The sequence below is a fragment of the Carassius carassius genome, chromosome 8 (genome assembly GCF_963082965.1).
Source record: "Carassius carassius chromosome 8, fCarCar2.1, whole genome shotgun sequence".
Lineage (NCBI taxonomy): Eukaryota > Metazoa > Chordata > Actinopteri > Cypriniformes > Cyprinidae > Carassius > Carassius carassius.
This window is the reverse complement of record NC_081762.1, coordinates 36,154,596-36,175,914: the sequence shown is the minus strand read 5'-3', so window position 1 is coordinate 36,175,914 and position 21,319 is coordinate 36,154,596. Positions and strand designations below refer to the sequence as shown.

At 44.3% G+C, this 21,319-nt stretch overlaps 6 non-coding genes across 6 annotated transcripts; all 6 read right to left on the bottom strand.

The window, feature by feature from the left end:
- Positions 1–1,271: 1,271 nt before the first annotated feature.
- On the bottom strand, positions 1,272–1,386 carry LOC132145826 (U5 spliceosomal RNA). Its single transcript, XR_009434590.1, has one exon. It is a non-coding gene; the product is annotated as a U5 spliceosomal RNA (small nuclear RNA).
- A 1,615-nt stretch (positions 1,387–3,001) lies between these two features.
- On the bottom strand, positions 3,002–3,116 carry LOC132145934 (U5 spliceosomal RNA). Its single transcript, XR_009434693.1, has one exon. It is a non-coding gene; the product is annotated as a U5 spliceosomal RNA (small nuclear RNA).
- Positions 3,117–8,876: 5,760 nt separating this feature from the next.
- On the bottom strand, positions 8,877–8,991 carry LOC132145825 (U5 spliceosomal RNA). The gene has a single exon (XR_009434589.1). It is a non-coding gene; the product is annotated as a U5 spliceosomal RNA (small nuclear RNA).
- A 1,609-nt stretch (positions 8,992–10,600) lies between these two features.
- On the bottom strand, positions 10,601–10,716 carry LOC132145867 (U5 spliceosomal RNA). Its single transcript, XR_009434628.1, has one exon. It is a non-coding gene; the product is annotated as a U5 spliceosomal RNA (small nuclear RNA).
- A 1,242-nt stretch (positions 10,717–11,958) lies between these two features.
- On the bottom strand, positions 11,959–12,030 carry trnag-ucc (transfer RNA glycine (anticodon UCC)). Its single transcript has one exon. It is a non-coding gene; the product is annotated as a tRNA-Gly (tRNA).
- A 286-nt stretch (positions 12,031–12,316) lies between these two features.
- Positions 12,317–12,431, bottom strand: LOC132146121 (U5 spliceosomal RNA). Its single transcript, XR_009434865.1, has one exon. It is a non-coding gene; the product is annotated as a U5 spliceosomal RNA (small nuclear RNA).
- Positions 12,432–21,319: the final 8,888 nt, after the last annotated feature.

Below are 21,319 nucleotides of genomic sequence, written 5' to 3'. Positions count from 1 at the left end.
CGCACCGCCGCAGACATGTCAGGCACTACTTTGAAGTTGCAACCCTCTATTTGCTTGCGGGTTCCTTTCCAAATATACAACTTCTTCTGATAGTGGTGCAGCTTGAAAATGATAGCGCGCGGATACCTGGTGTCATCTCTCTTGGCCCCAACGCAATGTGCCCTCTCAAAGTCCTCTTCTTTAAGCTCCAGCTTCCACTTATCCTTGAAAGTTTTAATCAAGAAAGCGGACATGGGCAAATCCTTTTCACTACCTTCCAAAACATTCAGCAAGCGCAGGTTGTTCTGACGATGCCTATTTTCCAGTTGGTCAATACAATCCAAAGCATCTTGTAGATTCTTTTCAAGCGCACCTGTGCGGCTCACCTGCGCCTCCACCAAAACACCGTAATCATGCACCTCAGCCATCGCGTTCTCAAATCGGTTTTCGAAAGCCTCAATCCTCTTCACCGCGGAATCAAGCAGTGTGTTAGTAGAGGTATTGACTTGCAGTAGCTTGTTGAGTTTGGACTCGAGACCATCAAACCTGGAGTTGTAGTCGAGGCCAGTTGCTTCCACTGCTGCTCCCGCACCTGCCATTTTCTGTCGTTGTTGCCTCGTGTGCGGTCTCCCTTTCGTACGCAGTCAATCCGGAATTTGACGGTGCTAAGGCTGTGTCAGCGTCAGAAAAAGCCATGCATTGTTCAGTTATGTCGGTGCAGTAGCGTCGGTTGGGGGAGAAACAGCAGCATGCACAGCACCTCGTTAGTATAGTGGACAGTATCTCCGCCTGTCACGAGGAAGCCCGGGATTCGATTCCCCGACGGGGAGAGCTAGCTCTTTTTGGCTTCCGAACGATCCATCTAAAAAAGTTTTGGGAGGAGCCACAGGTCACAGAAGGAGTTCTGCTTCGACATCAGCTCCGAGCCAAAGGACATGCGTTGGCCGGGAATTGAACCCAGGTCAAGTGCTTGGAAGGCAGCTATGCTCACCACTATACCACCAACACAGTCAGCAGTCAGCCACTTGCGCCATCGCTCGAAGTGCACGAGTCGCCGATAGGGCTAGAGGAGCTGATGAGATCTTTGTTTGGACCCATCACTAAAGGAAGCCTTCCAGAGTTTGCATCCCATCACGTACAAGAAAGTGCTGCCTTCCCATGCCAGCTAAATAAACACTAAGTGCTGACAGCGCAAACGCAGAGAGTGCAAATACAGACGATGACCAGTGGCACGCCCTCCTGCAGCGTGTTGGCGGATGGCCAAATTGATTCTGCTCTTGACATTTCGATGTAGCTCTGCTGTGAGCAGAGCACCCAAAAATACAGGTCACTCGCAAAAGTTCCCCTCCACGGAAATCTTTAGTAAAAGGCGAAAGATTTATGCGACAATGAAGAGAAACTCGAGCTGTGTCTACGACCCCTCGGGCCTGTGCGCTGCCTCTGGTAAACCACTACGCTCGCCAAGGGTCATCAAGGGTGACGACGCCTGCCCATATGCGTTTCGTCACCCCCCCCACTCCAAAAGGGAGGAGTAAAACTCACAAAAGTCCCCTCGGTCCACCAATAACAGCAAAGCCCAATCAAGGCAATCTCTTTCTCATGCCTCCATCTGAAAAGTTGGAGAAAATCTTATATGAATAAAAGAGTCTTTTAAAGAAATCCCTTATTCCGAGGTCACCGTAGCCACCAGATCCAGTTTGTATCCAGATCAGTGGGCCGCTTCAGTCACCCGGATCCAGTCAGTATCCAGACAAGATGGTGGATCAACACCTAGAAAGGACCTCTATGGCCCTGAAACACAGCGGAGACCGGGACAACTAGATGAGCCCCAGATACAGATCCCCTGTAAAGACCTTGTCTCAGACGACCACCAGGACAAGACCACATGAAACAGATGATTCTTCTGCACAGTCTGACTTTTCTGCAGCCTGGAGCTGATTTGCTGGTTTCTTCTGACCAGAGGAGAACTGTCTCCCCGACTGAGCCTGGTTTCTCACCGGGTTTTTTATCCATTTTTTAACAGATCGAGTTTTGGTTCCTTGCCTCTGTCGCCTCTGGCAGGCATAGCTGGGGACACTTCATGTACAGCGATATCGTTGACTTGATTGCAAATTATTGCACAGATACTATTTAAACTAAACTTAGCTGAATGATGACATCACCGATTTCAATGACGAAATGCCTTTAACTGTCATTTTGCTTTATTGACGCACTGTGTTCCTAGTTAATGTTGTTCAGTTGCATTGACACAATCCTTTTTGTTTAAAGCGCAATTTAAAAAAAAAAAAAAAAAAAAAAAAAGAGTCCAAACAATGACCCCTGCAACGGGAAGTGTTCCAAATGTTATGCGACTTTAGCTAATGATGGGTCAATCCGGAATTTGACGGTGCTAGGGCTGTGTCAGCGTCAGAAAAAGCCATGCATTGTTCAGTTATGTCGGTGCAGTAGCGTCGGTTGGGGGAGAAACAGCAGCATGCGCAGCTCCTCGTTAGTATAGTGGACAGTATCTCCGCCTGTCACGCGGAAGACTGGGGTTCGATTCCCCGACGTGGAGAGCTAGCTCTTTTCGGCTTCCGAACGATCCATCCAAAAGTTTTGGGAGGAGCCACAGGTCACAGAAGGAGTTCTGCTTCGACATCAGCCCGAGCCAAAGGACATGCGTTGGCCGGGAATCGAACCCAGGTCAAGTGCTTGGAAGGCAGCTATGCTCACCACTATACCACCAACGCAGTCAGCAGTCAGCCACTTGCGCCGTCGTTAAGAAGGCTCGAAGTGCACGAGTCGCCGATAGGTCTAGAGGAGCTGATGAGATCTTTGTTTGGACCCGTCACTAAATGGAGCCTTCCAGAGTTTGCATCCCATCACGTACAAGAAAGTGCTGCCTTCCCATGCCAGCTAAATAAACACTAAGTGCTGACAGCACAAACGCAGAGAGTGCAAATACAGACGATGACCAGTGGCACGCCCTCCTGCAGCGTGTTGGCAGACGGCCAAATTGATTCTGCTCTTGGCATTTTGATGTAGCTCTGCTGTGAGCAGAGCACCCAAAAATACCGGTCACTCGCAAAAGTTCCCCTCCACGGAAATCTTTAGTAAAAGGCGAAAGATTTATGCGACAATGAAGAGAAACTCAAGCTGTGTCTACGACCCCACAGGCCTGTGCGCTGCCTCTGGTAAACCACTACGCTCGCCAAGGGTCATCAAGGGTGACGACGCCTGCCCACATGCGTTTCGTCAGCCCCCCCCCACTCCAAAAGGGAGGAGTAAAACTCACAAAAGTCCCCTCGGTCCACCAATAACCACAAGCCCAATCAAGGCAATCTCTTTCTCATGCCTCCATCTGAAAAGTTGGAGAAAATCTTATATGAATAAAAGAGTCTTTTAAAGAAATCCCTTATTCCGAGGTCAACGTAGCCACCAGATCCAGTCTGTATCCAGATCAGTGGGCCGCTTCAGTCACCCGGATCCAGTCAGTATCCAGACAAGATGGTGGATCAACACCTAGAAAGGACCTCTATGGCCCTGAAACACAGCGGAGACCGGGACAACTAGATGAGCCCCAGATACAGATCCCCAGTAAAGACCTTGTCTCAGACGACCACCAGGACAAGACCACAGGAAACAGATGATTCTTCTGCACAGTCTGACTTTTCTGCAGCCTGGAGCTGATTTGCTGGTTTCTTCTGACCAGAGGAGAACTGTCTCCCCGACTGAGCCTTGTTTCTCACCGGGTTTTTTCTCCATTTTTTCACAGATCGAGTTTTGGTTCCTTGCCTCTGTCGCCTCTGGCAGGCATAGCTGGGGACTATTCATGTACAGAGATATCGTTGACTTGATTGCAAATTATTGCACAGATACTATTTAAACTGAACTTAGCTGAATGATGACATCACTGATTTCAATGACGAAATGCCTTTAACTGTCATTTTGCTTTATTGACGCACTGTGTTCCTAATTAAGTCAAAGTCAAAGTCAAAGTCACCTTTATTTATATAGCGCTTTAAACAAAATACATTGCGTCAAAGCAACTGAACAACATTCATTAGGAAAACAGTGTCAATAATGCAAAAATGATAGTTAAAGGCAGTTCATCATTGGATTCAGTTATGTCATCTCTGTTCAGTTAAATAGTGTCTGTGCATTTATTTGCAATCAAGTCAACGATATCGCTGTAGATGAAGTGTCCCCAACTAAGCAAGCCAGAGGCGACAGCGGCAAGGAACCGAAACTCCATCGGTGACAGAATGGAGAAAAAAACCTTGGGAGAAACCAGGCTCAGTTGGGGGGCCAGTTTTCCTCTGACCAGACGAAACCAGTAGTTCAATTCCAGGCTGCAGCAAAGTCAGATTGTGCAGAAGAATCATCTGTTTCCGGTGGTCTTGTCCTGGTGCTCCTCTGAGACAAGGTCTTTACAGGGGATCTGTATCTGGGGCTCTAGTTGTCCTGGTCTCCAGGGAAGTCGTGGCCTAATGGTTAGAGAGTCGGACTCCCAATCAAAAGGTTGTGAGTTCGAGTCGGGCCGGCAGGAACTGTGGGTGGGGGGAGTGCATGTACAGCTCTCTCTCCACCTTCAATACCACGACTTAGGTGCCCTTGAGCAAGGCATCGAACCCCCAACTGCTCCCCGGGCGCCGCAGCATAAATGGCTGCTCACAGTGTGTGTGTGTGTTCACTGCTCTGTGTGTGTGCATTTCGGATGGGTTAAATGCAGAGCACAAATTCTGGGTATGGGTCACCATACTTGGCTGAATGTCACTTCACTTTCAGGGATGTAGAGGTCCTTTCTAGGTGCTGATCCAGCATCTGGTCTGGATACGTACTGGATCCGGGTGACTGCAGTGACCCTCTGATCTGGATACAGACTGGATCTGGTGACCTCGGAACAAGAGAGAAACAGACAAATATTAGCGTAGATGGCATTCTTCTAATGATGTAGCAAGTACATAGGGTGTTATGGGAAGTGTTTCCGGTTCCGGTTTACCTAATTAATGCAGCCTAAAAATCCTTTAACGGATTTGGATAATAAAAGCATATTACTATGTTATGTGTATGCCAGGTTAAAGAGATGGGTCTTTAATCTAGATTTAAACTGCAAGAGTGTGTCTGCCTCCCGAACAATGTTAGGTAGGTTATTCCAGAGTTTGGGCGCCTAGGTTATTCCAGAGTTTGGGCGCCAAATAGGAAAAGGATCTGCCGCCTGCAGTTGATTTTGATATTCTAGGTATTATCAAATTGCCTGAGTTTTGAGAACGTAGCGGACGTAGAGGATTATAATTTAAAAGGAGCTCATTCAAATACTGAGGTGCTAAACCATTCAGGGCTCTATAAGTAATAAGCAATATTTTAAAATCTATGCGATGCTTGATAGGGAGCCAGTGCAGTGTTGACAGGACCAGGCTAATATGGTCATACTTCCTGGTTCTAGTAAGAACTCTTGCTGCTGCATTTTGGACTAGCTGTAGTTTGTTTACTAAGCGTGCAGAACAACCACCCAATAAAGCATTACAATAATCTAACCTTGAGGTCATAAATGCATGGATTAACATTTCTGCATTTGACATTGAGAGCATAGGCCGTAATTTAGATATATTTTTGAGATGGAAAAATGCAGTTTTACAAATGCTAGAAACGTGGCTTTCTAAGGAAAGATTGCGATCAAATAGCACACCTAGGTTCCTAACTGATGACGAAGAATTGACAGAGCAACCATCAAGTCTTAGACAGTGTTCTAGGTTATTACAAGCAGAGTTTTTAGGTCCTATAATTAACACCTCTGTTTTTTCAGAATTTAGCAGTAAGAAATTACTCGTCATCCAGTTTTTTATATCGACTATGCAATCCATTAGTTTTTCAAATTGGTGTGTTTCACCGGGCTGCGAAGAAATATAGAGCTGAGTATCATCAGCATAACAGTGAAAGCTAACGTTTCCTGATGATATCTCCCAAGGGTAACATATAAAGCGTGAAGAGTAGCGGCCCTAGTACTGAGCCTTGAGGTACTCCATACTGCACTTGTGATCGATAGGATACATCTTCATTCACTGCTACGAACTGATGGCAGTCATATAAGTACGATTTAAACCATGCTAATGCACTTCCACTGATGCCAACAAAGTGTTCAAGTCTATGCAAAAGAATGTTGTGGTCAATTGTGTCAAACACAGCACTAAGATCCAATAAAACTAATAGAGAGATACACCCACGATCAGATGATAAGAGCAGATCATTTGTAACTCTAAGAAGAGCAGTCTCAGTACTATGATACGGTCTAAATCCTGACTGGAAATCCTCACATATACCATTTTTCTCTAAGAAGGAATATAATTGTGTGGATACCACCTTTTCTAGTATCTTGGACAGAAAACGGAGATTCGAGATTGGTCTATAATTAACTAGTTCTTTGGGGTCAAGTTGTGGTTTTTTGATGAGAGGCTTAATAACAGCCAGTTTGAAGGTTTTGGGGACATATCCTAATGACAATGAGGAATTAATAATAGTCAGAAGAGGATCTATGACTTCTGGAAGCACCTCTTTTAGGAGCTTAGATGGTATAGGGTCTAACATACATGTTGTTGGTTTAGATGATTTAACAAGTTTATACAATTCTTCCTCTCATATGGTAGAGAATGAGTGGAACTGTTCCTCAGGGGGTCTATAGTGCACTGTCTGATGTGATACTGTAGCTGACGGCTGAATGGTTGCAATTTTATCTCTAATAGTATCGATTTTAGAAGTAAAGTAGTTCATAAAGTCATTACTGCTATGGTGTTGGGAAATGTCAACACTTGCTGAGGCTTTATTTTTCGTTAATTTAGCCACTGTATTGAATAAATACCTGGGGTTATGTTTGTTTTCTTCTAAAAGAGAAGAAAAGTAATCGGATCTAGCAGTTTTGAATGCTTTTCTGTAGGATATGTTACTTTCCCGCCAAGCAATACGAAATACCTCTAGTTTTGTTTTCCTCCAGCTGCGCTCCATTTTTCGGGCTGCTCTCTTTAGGGTGCGCGTATACTCATTATACCATGGTGTCAAACTGTTTTCCTTAACCTTCCTTAAGCGTAAAGGAGCAACTTTATTTAAAGTGCTAGAAAAGAGAGAGTCCATAGTTTCTGTTACATCATCAAGTTGTTCTGAGGTTTTGGATATGCTAAGGAATTTGGATACATCAGGAAGATAACTTAAAAAGCAGTATTTTGTGTTAGAAGTGATGGTTCTTTCATACTTGTAACAAGAAGTAGAATTTACAATTTTGGCTATATGAATTTTGCAAAGAACTAAATAATGATCTGAGATATCATCACTTGGCTGAATAATTTCAACACCATTAACATCAATTCCATGTGACAGTATTAAATCTAGAGTATGATTTCGACAATGAGTAGGTCCTGAAACGTGTTGTCTAACACCAATAGAGTTCAGAATGTCTATAAATGCTGATCCCAATGCATCGTTTTCATTATCAACATGGATATTAAAATCACCAACTATTAAAACTTTATCTGCAGCCAGAACTAACTCGGATGTAAAATCACCAAACTCTTTAATAAAGTCTGTATGGTGCCCTGGTGGCCTGTATACAGTAGCCAGTACAAACATAACAGGGGATTTATCATTAACATTTGTTTCTAATATAATGTTATATGAAGCACCATTACTTCAAACGAGTTATAATTGTAGCCTGCCATCTGAGAAATCCTGAAAATGTTGTTATAAATTGAAGCAACACCTCCACCTTTGCCTTTTAGACGTGGCTCATGTTTATAACAGTAATCTTGGGGGGTGGACTCATTTAAAATAATGTAATCATCAGGTTTTAGCCAGGTTTCTGTCAAACAGAGTACATCTATATTATGATCAGTGATCATATTATTTACAAAAAGTGTTTTCGTAGAAAGCGATCTGATATTCAATAGGCCAAGCTTTATCATTTGTTTATCCATATTGCTTCTGTTTTTTATTTGTTGAACCTCAATTAAATTGTTAATCTTAACTTGGTTTGGACGTTTTTTGTTTTTTCTAGTTCGGGGAACAGACACAGTCTCTATAGTGTGATATCTAGGTGAAAAAGTCTCTATGTGCTGAGAATTAACTGACCTCTGTGAATTAATGTTGTTCAGTTGCATTGACACAATCCTTTTTGTTTAAAGCTCAATTTAAAAAAAAAAAAAAAAAAAAAAGAGTCCAAACAATGACCCCTGCAACGGGTAGTGTTCCAAATGTTATGCGACTTTAGCTAATGATGGGTCAATCCGGAATTTGACGGTGCTAGGGCTGTGTCAGCGTCAGAAAAAGACGTGCTTTGTTCAGTTATGTCGGTGCAGTAGCGTAGGTTGGGGGAGAAACAGCAGCATGCGCAGCTCCTCGTTAGTAAAGTGGACAGTATCTCCGCCTGTCACGCGGAAGACCGGGGTTCAATTCCCCGACGGGAAGAGCTAGCTCTTTTCGGCTTCCGAACGACCGATCCAAAAGTTTTGGGAGGAGCCACAGGTCACAGAAGGAGTTCTGCTTCGACATCAGCCCGAGCCAAAGGACATGCGTTGGCCGGGAATCGAACCCAGGTCAAATGCTTGGAAGGCAGCTATGCTCACCACTATACCACCAACGCAGTCAGCAGTCAGACACTTGCGCCGTCGCTAAGAAGGCTCGAAGTGCACGAGTCGCCGATAGGGCTAGAGGAGCTGATGAGATCTTTGTTTGGACCCGTCACTAAAGGGAGCCTTCCAGAGTTTGTATCCCATCACGTACAAGAAAGTGCTGCCTTCCCATGCCAGCTAAATAAACACTAAGTGCTGACAGCGCAAACGCAGAGAGTGCAAGACAGACGATGACCAGTGGCACGCCCTCCTGCAGCATGTTGGCGGACGGCCAAATTGATTCTGCTCTTGACATTTCGATGTAGCTCTGCTGTGAGCAGAGCACCCAAAAATACAGGTCACTCGCAAAAGTTCCCCTCCACGGAAATCTTTAGTAAAAGGCGAAAGATTTATGCGACAATGAAGAGAAACTCGAGCTGTGTCTACGACCCCTCGGGCCTGTGCGCTGCCTCTGGTAAACCACTACGCTCGCCAAGGGTCATCAAGGGTGACGACGCCTGCCCACATGCGTTTCGTCAGCCCCCCCCACTCCAAAAGGGATGAGTAAAACTCACAAAAGTCCCCTCGGTCCACCAATAACCACAAGCCCAATCAAGGCAATCTCTTTCTCATGCCTCCATCTGAAAAGTTGGAGAAAATCTTATATGAATAAAAGAGTCTTTTAAAGAAATCCCTTATTCCGAGGTCACCGTAGCCACCAGATCCAGTCTGTATCCAGATCAGTGGGCCACTTCAGTCACCCGGATCCAGTCAGTATCCAGACAAGATGGTTGATCAACACCTAGAAAGGACCTCTATGGCCCTGAAACACAGCGGAGACCGGGACAACTAGATGAGCCCCAGATACAGATCCCCGGTAAAGACCTTGTCTCAGATGACCACCAGGACAAGACCACAGGAAACAGATGATTCTTCTGCACAGTCTGACTTTTCTGCAGCCTGGAGCTGATTTGCTGGTTTCTTCTGACCAGAGGAGAACTGTCTCCCCGACTGAGCCTGGTTTCTCACCGGGTTTTTTCTCCATTTTTTCACAGATCGAGTTTTGGTTCCTTGCCTCTGTCGCCTCTGGCAGGCATAGCTGGGGACACTTCATGTACAGCGATATCGTTGACTTGATTGCAAATTATTGCACAGATACTATTTAAACTGAACTTAGCTGAATGATGACATCACCGATTTCAATGACAAAATGCCTTTAACTGTCATTTTGCTTTATTGACGCACTGTGTTCCTAATTAATGTTGTTCAGTTGCATTGACACAATCCTTTTTGTTTAAAGCGCAATTTAAAAAAAAAAAAAAAAAAAAGAGTCCAAACAATGACCCCTGCAACGGGAAGTGTTCCAAATGTTATGCGACTTTAGCTAATGACGGGTCAATCCAGAATTTGACGGTGCTAGGGCTGTGTCAGCGTCAGAAAAAGCCATGCATTGTTCAGTTATGTCGGTGCAGTAGCGTCGGTTGGGGGAGAAACAGCAGCATGCGCAGCTCCTCGTTACTATAGTGGACAGTATCTCCGCCTGTCACACAGAAGACCGGGGTTCGATTCCCCGACGGGGAGAGATAGCTCTTTTCGGCTTCCGAACGATCCATCCAAAAGTTTTGGGAGGAGCCACAGGTCACAGAAGGAGTTCTGCTTCGACTTCAGCCCGAGCCAAAGGACATGCGTTGGCTGGGAATCAAACCCAGGTCAAGTGCTTGGAAGGCAGCTATGCTCACCACTATACCACCAACGCAGTCAGCAGTCAGCCACTTGCGCCGTCACTAAGAAGGCTCGAAGTGCACGAGTCGCCGATAGGGCTAGAGGAGCTGATGAGATCTTTGTTTGGACCCGTCACTAAAGGGAGCCTTCCAGAGTTTGTATCCCATCACGTACAAGAAAGTGCTGCCTTCCCGTGCCAGCTAAATAAACACTAAGTGCTGACAGCGCAAACGCAGAGAGTGCAAGACAGACGATGACCAGTGGCACGCCCTCCTGCAGCGTGTTGGCGGACGGCCAAATTGATTCTGCTCTTGACATTTCGATGTAGCTCTGCTGTGAGCAGAGCACCCAAAAATACAGGTCACTCGCAATAGTTCCCCTCCACGGAAATCTTTAGTAAAAGGCAAAAGATTTATGCGACAATGAAGAAAAACTCGAGCTTTGTCTACGACCCCTCGGGCCTGTGCGCTGCCTCTGGTAAACCACTACGCTCGCCAAGGGTCATCAAGGGTGACGACGCCTGCCCACATGCGTTTCGTCAGCCCCCCCCCCACTCCAAAAGGGAGGAGTAAAACTCACAAAAGTCCCCTCGGTCCACCAATAACCACAAGCCCAATCAAGGCAATCTCTTTCTCATGCCTCCATCTGAAAAGTTGGAGAAAATCTTATATGAATAAAAGAGTCTTTTAAAGAAATCCCTTATTCCGAGGTCACCGTAGCCACCAGATCCAGTCTGTATCCAGATCAGTGGGCCGCTTCAGTCACCCGGATCCAGTCAGTATCCAGACAAGATGGTTGATCAACACCTAGAAAGGACCTCTATGGCCCTGAAACACAGCGGAGACCGGGACAACTAGATGAGCCCCAGATACAGATCCCCTGTAAAGACCTTGTCTCAGATGACCACCAGGACAAGACCACAGGAAACAGATGATTCTTCTGCACAGTCTGACTTTTCTGCAGCCTGGAGCTGATTTGCTGGTTTCTTCTGACCAAAGGAGATCTGTCTCCCCGACTGAGCCTGGTTTCTCACCGGGTTTTTTCTCCATTTTTTCACCGATCGAGTTTTGGTTCCTTGCCTCTGTCGCCTCTGGCAGGCATAGCTGGGGACACTTCAAGTACAGCGATATGGTTGACTTGATTGCAAATTATTGCACAGATACTATTTAAACTGAACTTAGCTGAATGATGACATCACCGATTTCAATGATGAAATGCCTTTAACTGTCATTTTTCTTTATTGACGCACTGTTCCTAATTAATGTTGTTCAGTTTCATTGACACAATCCTTTTTGTTTAAAGCGCAATAAAAAAAAAATTAAAAAAAAGAGACCAAACAATGACCCCTGCAACGGGTAGTGTTCCTAATGTTATGCGACTTTAGCTAATGATGGGTCCATCCGGAATTTGACGGTGCTAGGGCTGAGTCAGCGTCAGAAAAAGCCATGCATTGTTTAGTTATGTCGGTGCAGTAGCATCGTTTGGGGGAGAAACGGCAGCATGCACAGCTCCTCGTTAGTATATTGGTAAGTATCTCCGCCTGTCATACGGAAGACTGGGGTTCGATTCCCCGACGGGGAAAGCTAGCTCTTTTCGGCTTCCGAACGTTCCATCTAAAAGTTTAGGGAGAAGCCACAGGTCACAGAAGGAGTTCTGATTCGACATCAGCCCGAGCCAAAGGACATGCGTTGGCCGGGAATCGAACCCGGGTCAACTGCTTGGAAGGCAGCTATGCTGACCACTATACCACCAACGCAGTCAGCCACTTGTGCCGTCGCTAAGAAGGCTCGAAGTGCATGAGTCGCCGATAGGGCTAGAGGAGCTGATGAGATCTTTGTTTGGACCCGTCACTAAAGAGAGCCTTCCAGAGTTTGCATCCCGTCACGTACAAGAAAGCGCTGCCTTCCAATGCCGGCTAAATAAACACTAAGTGCTGACAGCGCAAACGCAGAGAGTGCAAATACAGACGATGACCAGTGGCACGCCCTCCCGCAGCGTGTTGGCGGATGGCCAAATTGATTCTGCTCTTGACATTTCGATGTAGCTCTGCTGTGAGCAGAATACCCAAAAATACAGGTCACTCGCAAAAGTTTCCCTCCATGGAAATCTTTAGTAAAAGGCTAAATATTTATGCGACAATGAAGAGAAACTCGAGCTGTGTCTACGACCCTTAGGGCCTGTGCGCTGCCTCTGGTAAACCACTAAGCTCGCCAAGGGTCATCAAGGGTGACGACGCCTGCCCACATGCGTTTCATCAGCCACCCCCCCCCCCCCTGTCCTTCCCAAATGTACTGACTTTTATCCATAATAACAGTTGCATTCCCCTTATCAGCAGGTTTTATGATGATGTTCCTATTTCTTTGTAATTCTAGCAGAGCTTTTCTTTCTGCCCTTGTTAGGTTTTCCATTGTTTGAAGGCCCCAGTTTAGGTGCCCTAAATGCGTAGTTGTCAGCTCTGATTATTTGTTTTATTTGTTTGGGCAGACTAGACTAGATAATGCTGGAGTCCAGTCTGAGGCTCCAGTGAAGGGAATTTTTTGTTTTTGATTATTTTTCCCCTCAAAGAAAGTCTCTAGTTTGATTCTGCGGTGATAGGCCTGCATGTCTTTTAGTAGCTGTATTTTTTGAGTTTTAACTCCCATGGGTGTGGGAACAAAAGATAGGCCTTTAAGTAAAACCGCACGTTGTTCTTTGGATAATTTGAATTTCTTTGAGAGGTTCACAATGAGTTTATTCTGGTCTTGTTTTGGACTCTCATGAATTAACAGTTTAAATGCGTTTTCCAGTGTTGAAGCATGGCTTTGGCAGTGGAGGCCCTCCAGTGTATCCCATCACTTTCCACCATGAATTGTTCTGAGGGAAGTGGAGGGATGCAACTGGTATTTTTCTTTATGTGAGTGTTCAAGTGATCAATCATGATTAGCTCGTACAGTGGCAATGACCTGGTGAAATTGATCAGTGGGAAGAACACTTCTGTGTTAGGCAGTCTCTTAGTGACAGCTTTGTGGGCTTTTTACAGTTCGGTTATGGCCACAATTCTGTACCTTTGATGTCTGTTATTGAAGCCAAAGGATAGGATGATCTTTTCAGACTGTACTCTAATTGTGGCCCTTTCAATCAGGTTAGTTGCGAGCTGCAGTTTGGCCCCCAGGTAACTGTCTACCTGTAGGTCAGGACAGTTGAGGGCTGGGACTCTGGACACATTGGAATCACCAATTATCACATATTTTTTCTCAATTGTTAGAACCCAATCTGCCATTTTTTTACACATATTTATGTGTCTGGTAGGCCATGCTACAGGGCTGTCAGGGATTTCTGCAGATGAGGTCTGTTTGGACCTTATTTGGGGAATGCAATGTGAGGTGCTTGCCTCACATTCATCAGCCTCCATTGCTGTTTCTTGTGGTGCATCTGAACTGATCGTATCATCGTACTCTGCCAGAAATCTAGATATGGGTGAGAGGCCCTGTGTGAGTTCATCTGGAGTGTCAGAGAACTGTAAAATGTTTAGTGGAGATGAATGATCTAAGCCACTGAGCACCAACTGTTCCCCATTGTAATCTTCTTCCCCTGACAGGTCTAGCTCTTCCATTGGTGCTACCTCCTGTGGTGGAGAAGCAGCATTCAACTCTGGGCATTGTTGCGTTTCTCCTGAGGTGGCGAGAGCAACATCAAGGGGCGCTATTTGGACTCTACCTGGTCTAACTGTTCTTTGCTCTCTGGGGGAAATGGATGGGTCTTGTATGTTAGGGTTAGGAAAGAAGAGAGTTTTCCCAGGATAGGACCCTGAGGGTCCCACTCTGGGTTGTGCACGGTCCATCCCTCCACTGGTCACCCCCAAATCACATAAAGACCAAGGGAGGTCACAGCAGGCCAACTGTTAAAGGCTGTTCATAGGGCTATTGAGGCCAGGGCTATTAAGTTTTAGGTCTGGTTAAGTTTAGGTTTGTGCAGGATGGGTCTGTAAAATCCAAGGTATGAATCCCGGGGTGTCTGGTAGGTTTTAGGTTTTGGGTATGGTGAGTTGGTTAGGTTTAGGTTGTGTTATGGTTAGTCGGTTAGGTTTAGGTTTGGGTTAGGGTTAGGGTTAGGTATATAGATAAAATCGAGTTTCACCCTCATTAATTCCACCCTCATTAGCATATGCGATCTGATTGGCCAAAGCTTACCTGTCCGTATGTTTTGAAGTGTAGGTCCGATGTGCACATAACTGGTATCATTGGATTCAGAAAGCGGCCTTCTTTCAGGTAGCTATGGAAGAAAGGATGTTGCTTTCAAATCCAATGTGACCGTACATCAGTCTAAAGTGTGACAAAAAGGAAGTCAATCATCGGTAAAAGCAAGAATACATCCAAATTAAATAACCTGTGAAATCATTTGTCTTTTTAGCAAGAAGGTATTACACGTCTGAATAAAAAGTGATTTCCAGCCAGTTCGTGTGTGTCTGTGTGTTTGAGTGCATGTGTGTGAGTGTGCACATGTGTGTGTGAGTGTGCACAGGAGTGTATGTGTGTGCCTTCTTTCAGGTAGCGTGGATCTATGGAAGAAAGGATGTTGCTTTCAAATCCAATGTGACTGTACAACAGTCTAAAGTGTGACAAAAAGAAAGTCAGTCACTTTTTTTTCCTTTTTTCTCTTCCTGTGTGTTGTTGTCTCTGTGCACTGAAAGCGTATGTCACTAAAACAAATTCCTTGAATGAGCAAGCCTACTTGGCAATAAAGCTCTTTCTGATTCTGATTCTGTTAAAGTCCAAAAATACATCCAAATGAAAACAGTTTCCAGCCAGTTTGTATGAGTGTGTGCAGAGGTGTGTGTGTGTGTGTGTGTGTGTGTGTGTGTGTGTGTGTGTGTGTGTGTGTGTGTGTGTGTGAGGGAAAGAGACAGAGTGCATCATTAGGAGTCAGACTTAAACAATTTGAGATGAAACAGCAGGTAGGCTTGAGCAATTTAGACTATTGAACAATGTAAAGGAAGAACATATTGTTCACCTCAAAGGTTGTGTTAAGTGTTAGGTCCTGGTGTGGATAGATAGATAGATAGATAGATAGATAGATAGATAGATAGATAGATAGATAGATAGATAGATAGATAGATAGATAGATAGATCTTTACACATGATCTAGCACCGAGGCCAGAATAGCGCAGGGTTTCCACAGTCGAGCCTGAAGTACGCTGCACGTCACTAAAACACGCCCTTTACACGCCTCTCAGAAACAACATCATGCAACCCCATCATTTCACCAACAAAGAGAAGTTATCAGAAAACTAATAAGAAATAAGTCACTGGAACATGCGCGATCACACAGGAACATGATAAAAGTGGCCGTTTGTTTGCATGCTTTGTTATATATTCAAATTCAAAAGCATCAATGTTTTAACTATAGAATAAGTGATACATTGATCATATTGATTTAATTTATCAGGACTCAAAATTAATCACAAATAAATACACTTATTTCTATTTTATTTCTTTATTTTTAACGCTTATGAAAATAGCCTGCTTATTCAGTCGAGTCTGTTTCTGTTTATTTGTAGCCACAGTAGCCTATACGTCACATTCAGAACGAATGATAATCTCTCTATTTTTATAAAAGCTCCCGAACAAAAACATTATTATATTTTTTATGATAGGCAACGTGAGCTAAACTCGCGAGAGGAGGCTTGTGACAGATAATATAAGTTACTAAATAAATACACAATTGTGATAGAGAATAAGAAGCTGACGTCTGATTTCTCCAAGTGGTCATTTTTACCATGTTTACTATGGTAACGTTAATGCCCAGCGTGCATACCCACTGCGCAATGTGACGTCGTAGTGACGTCATTTTCATGTAATTTTTGGATGTCCAAATTTGGTCCATTGAAGGGGTTGTTTTGTAACGCCAGGCGACGTCTTTTTTCGACGTCATCCGCATGTCATTTTTCGACGTCATCCGCACGTCATTTTTCGACGTCCATCCACAAAAGTTTGTTTACAATAAATCACACACACACACACACACACACACACACACACACACACACACACACACACACACACACACACACACACACACACACACACACACCTTGCTTTACCTGGGACTCAAACTCGTGATCATCTGCTCCACGTGCCAACGCTCTACTGTTTGAGCTACAGCATCAGACTTGTATGCATTTCCAGTTATCAGTCTAAATGTTGAACAATGATTATTAAATCAATCGATCGAGTGATTTGAGGGTGAGAGAGTGAGATAATTTCTGATTATCGCGTTTAGGCTAAAAATAGGTTCGGCGCTTGGAACATAAGATCACGAGCATCTTGCAGTACATTTAAAATATTTTAAATATAATATTTTAAATATTTCAAAAATATATAACATTTTAAATATAGCGATTTAGAAACGTGGATGGAGCAGTGAATAGGTTCATTACACAGCAAAATGACATGACAAACTCGCGTTTTGGAAAAGAGCTCTTCATTTGTAAATTAAAAAAATTATAATAATCATGTAAATTTCCTGCACCTGTCATAGACGTCCAAATGACGTCCAAAAAATTACCCAGTTCAGGTCCAATGTTGAACGTAAATATGACGTCCAAGTTGGGTCATGGTTGGACGTCCAAATAGTGGACCTAGTTTGGACGTCGAAAAAAATTACCCAGTTCAAAGGTCCAATGTTGAACGTCAATATGACGTCCAAGTTGGGTCATGGTTGGACGTCCAAATAGTGGACCTAGTTTGGACGTCGAATAGATGTCCAGAATTGGTCATGGACCGACGGACCCAATATAGACATGATCTGCACGTCTATCCGACGTCCAATGTTTAGTGGGTAGTCTTTTACATCGGTTCTAAATATTTCTGCCTTGTTTAGTGATTATAATCCACATCGGATCAAGTTATTTCAAACACTCGCTGCTGAATGAAAGTGAGTTTTGAGCTTCACTTATTTAATAAAGTGTTTAACTCTCTTGGCGCCACGGTCGAGTTTACTCGACAAGATGCGGCACTGAATAAAACGGCCGATTTTGTCAAATAGGGTGTCAAATTTCATGCAACCTCCCCTGCACCAGATAGCAGACATGTAATACTTCATCTTTGACTCAAAAAAAACTTCATGCTCCTATAACAAAAAATCTTCGAGCTAGAGCGTATTGAATCAGTGCAAACAATAGCGGAGCTAGTGTGAGACTGAGCCATTTTATCTGACCAATATTGTCAACGTCAGCGAGTATTGGCATTAGATTGTTATTATTATCATTATTATTATTATCTAATGGCATCAATAAAGCCGCAATGAGGTGTTGGAACTTCTATTTGCGGACACTGATTCTGAAGGGGAATAGCTGCATTCAGAAGATGCCGGTGATACTGAAAGTGAAAGTATAGCCCTACACCAAGCACAAACGGTGAATCCTTTGCCTAATGTAAATGGTCCTTTGCCAAATGTCAGAGGTGTGAACAATGTTTGCCGGGGTCAGAGTGTTCATCGCGAAATTAGCATGCGTGTTATTGTTGCGGGGACGAGGCGGGAGATTTTTACCGCGCTAGACATGTATATTTGTCTTCTGACCGCACCTCTCCGCAATCACGGCGACAGTATTGTAGTGGAGACTTTGTCTAATGCCACTGGGTATGTTAGACGAGGTCGAAGTATTCATAGGACAGTTAGGAGGCAAGGTGGGGAGTCGCAATGACACTGACAGTAGTCCGAGCTGTGCACACTCGGCGCGTGCGCGAGGCAGATCTGGCCGCGCTGCTCATAGCAGAAGCAGAGGCGATGTGACACGGGGCATAGCTTTTGAACTAAACAGGTCTTGTCTACTTGTGTTTGTGTGTCATATGATTAATATATATGTGCCCCATACATGGAATCAGAGTGCCTGCTGCATGTAGTAAATTGAAAATCCCAACTGCTACATGCATTCGGTTTGTTTCTACCATTTATTAGTAATGATTTACACAGTTTGTTTACTACTTACTATTTACCTGAGCATTCAGTATTGTGCAATATAGCACACAGAAGGTGAGGGACATTTTTTGGGGGAAAGAAGTGCTGCATTTTATTATTTAAACATGTGACTTTTCATGAAAATTCTATAATTCAAGATGGCCACCCCCATATGACGTCATGATATGCAAATTAGATGGGAAAATAAAATCCCTACATAAACATTGGGTCATCCTTAATATTTGTATAATTGACAGAAAGTCTCTATCTTTTATAAATTTTAAGATATAGCCTTCTGAAATTAAGATGTCAAAATCGAACGTTTTAGGAAAAAACCTCTGGCGCATAAAGGGCTAATGCTGGTGTTAAAGCTGTTATCTTACAGTGTGTATGTGTGTTCACTGCTCTGTGTGTGTGCACTTCGGATAGGTTAAATGCAGAGCACGATCAAGTCGCATCGGATCAAGTTATTTCAAACACTCGCTGCTGACTAAGAGTGAGTTTTGATAACTTATTTTAAAAAGTCTTTAATACTGGTGTTAAAGCTGTTATCTTTCTGTAATGATCTGCAGCGCTGAGCTCTCCAGACTCAGAGAAACTCCGCCTTTGTTCATAATCACTCCTCTAGCCACAGCTGGCCCGCTTTGGCCCAAGGTTTTCGTCGGGCCAAAAAACCCTGGCCGTTGGCCCCGAGGAAGCCCCGACGAGACAGATCAAGCCCCGGAAGTGACAGTGGAAACGCGACTGGCCCTGGCAAGCACTAGAAAATAGGCTAATGATTGCATCATAACCAGTGACTCTCTGTCGCACAGTAGAGAAATTACCGTAAGTGTAGTGAAGTGCCGCTGTTTGGGTTGCGTCTTCTCCGAGTAAGTTGACTCCGCCCTAGAGGCCCGCAGGTAATCAGCGTCTCATTTCCATGAGTATATTAGGGTGGCTGTTTTGCCACTGGACGTGAGGTCAATGCGTGACCGTCTCTCTAGCGCGTCATTATTCTGCTGTCGGTCTAGTGTTCTGGCTGGAGGTGCTGGGCTGTGTGTCGATTAGCACACGTTGTGCTGAGTGTTTGTAGCCATTGGCAATATGCGCTGTTTGCCTGATACCAACGCACGTTATATATTGCACTAAGCGTCACTGGTGTATTGCTGCTTGGCTACTTGGTAAGTTTCTTTCTAGCTTTTGTAGCCGTATTTATTTAAGTAATGTATAGTGATGGGGTTTATGCGTGCATTCCAGCTCGCCTTTGTAAACTTTGTTCATCTGCTGTTGCCGGATGAATGACGTGATCTCCGCATGTTTGGTGAATTAATCTGCCTGTATAAGGGCACCTGAAGACTGTTGCCCTGATTGGGACTCCTCTGCTGTTTTGTTCCTACTATTTTAACTTTTGTTTCCATTGTCCTGTTTCCTCAACATGCACATTTGAGTGCAGTTGCTCCAATGTGAGGATGCTTTAGTATTGGTGATGTTTGTTTTTGTTTAATTGGTTGAGTTATGTTGCTTTATTATTGTGTGATTTTATTTAATTCGTTATTTTCTTGTATTTTGCTTGCTTTTGATTTTCTTTTTGTTATATTGTTTTTGTTTTGTATAATGTGTCTTGTAAATTGAGTACTCCAATGTAAGCAAATTATTTTCTTTTTTTTTGTAATTTGCATTTCTTGTGTTACAGGCCGTGTGAGTCCGGAGCAGGAAGGCTAGTTGCTTTATTTGGTGGTGGGTCCTGATGGTGCACAGTGTGTGGTCTACAACCCGTAGTGATTGATCTTGGTTGACTGAGTGTGTGTGTGTGTGTGTGTGTGTGTGTGTGTGCAGTATAGTGCACGTGTGGGTGCCTCTTGGCCATTGCTGACGTTGGTGAAGTCTGGCACTAGCTCGTCCTGCTCCTGGTAATCACGAGTCCTGATAAGCCTTCCTCGTTATTGTGAGGTGGTTATGATTGAGCCTGATCGCCTTGCACTTTAGTATTTTATCTTTGTCTAATAAAGAATATTTTTGTACATTGTTATATCCACGTCTCAGAGTCTCTGTATAAGGGAAAAATCGAACCTGTGTGTCCTTGTTGGGATACTTCCCTGGCTTAGTGACCAGGGTGGCGTAGTCGACTCTTCTCTCTCTCTCTTTCTTCTTGCTTTGTCTGTCTTTTCCAAATTCTTTCTGTCATCATACCTACTGCCCATGCCACATTTGGCGTAGTCAGCAGGATTTCCCTGTTCTATATTAGAGCTGAGGTGTGGATGTATGTTTGTTTGTTTTTTTGTTTTTGTTTTTTCTTTTCTTTTTTTATTAGGTATTGGGAACAAGACAGCAGCATGGACTGTGACCGCAGGTAACATTATTTGGATGTTCTTGGGTAGATTCCCTTTCATTGGGTATTGTAGAAATGGAATAAGAATTGCAAGAGCTGAGGGAGCTTGTAGCCCAATTACGGGCCGATAATTCAAAGTTGCGGCAAGATCAAGCTCTTGTAGGGCCTTCGGACCTCGGCCATGTTCCCAATGTACCTGGCCCGTCGGTTACTCCTCCCCAGGCTATTGATGTGGGTGCCATTTCTATGGAAGGGTACGTTTTTATACCGAGGGACCGAAGGTGTCCTAAATTTAATGGTAGGTCTGGTGTAGGAATTAACGAATGGGTTGAGGAGGCACAGGCCTGCATGCGGTCCCGTCATATGCCCATAGCAGATAAGGCTTTCTTTCTTTTTGACCATTTAGAGGGGGAGGCACGTGATGAGATAAAGTATAGGCCTGCTGGGGAGCGAGAAGACCCCGAGAAGATTATTACGGCTTTGAAAGAATTATACGGATGCTCCAAATAATATGTTGCCTTGCAGGAGGCCTTTTTCTCCAGGAGGCAACATGATGGTGAGACTCTGTTGGAGTTTTCACTCGCTTTAATGAACCTTTTGGAGCAAGTCAAGCAGCAATCGCCTACTGTTATGTCAAATGCCGAAACCTTGCTTCGTGATCAATTCGTGGAGCATGTGGTCGATAGTGCTCTTCGCTGCGAACTTAAACAGTTGGTTCGTCGTCAACCTAGTGCCACTTTATTGGAGGTTCGCAGGGAAGCTATTAGGTGGGAGCAGGAGGGCATGCTGGGCGGGGCAAGAG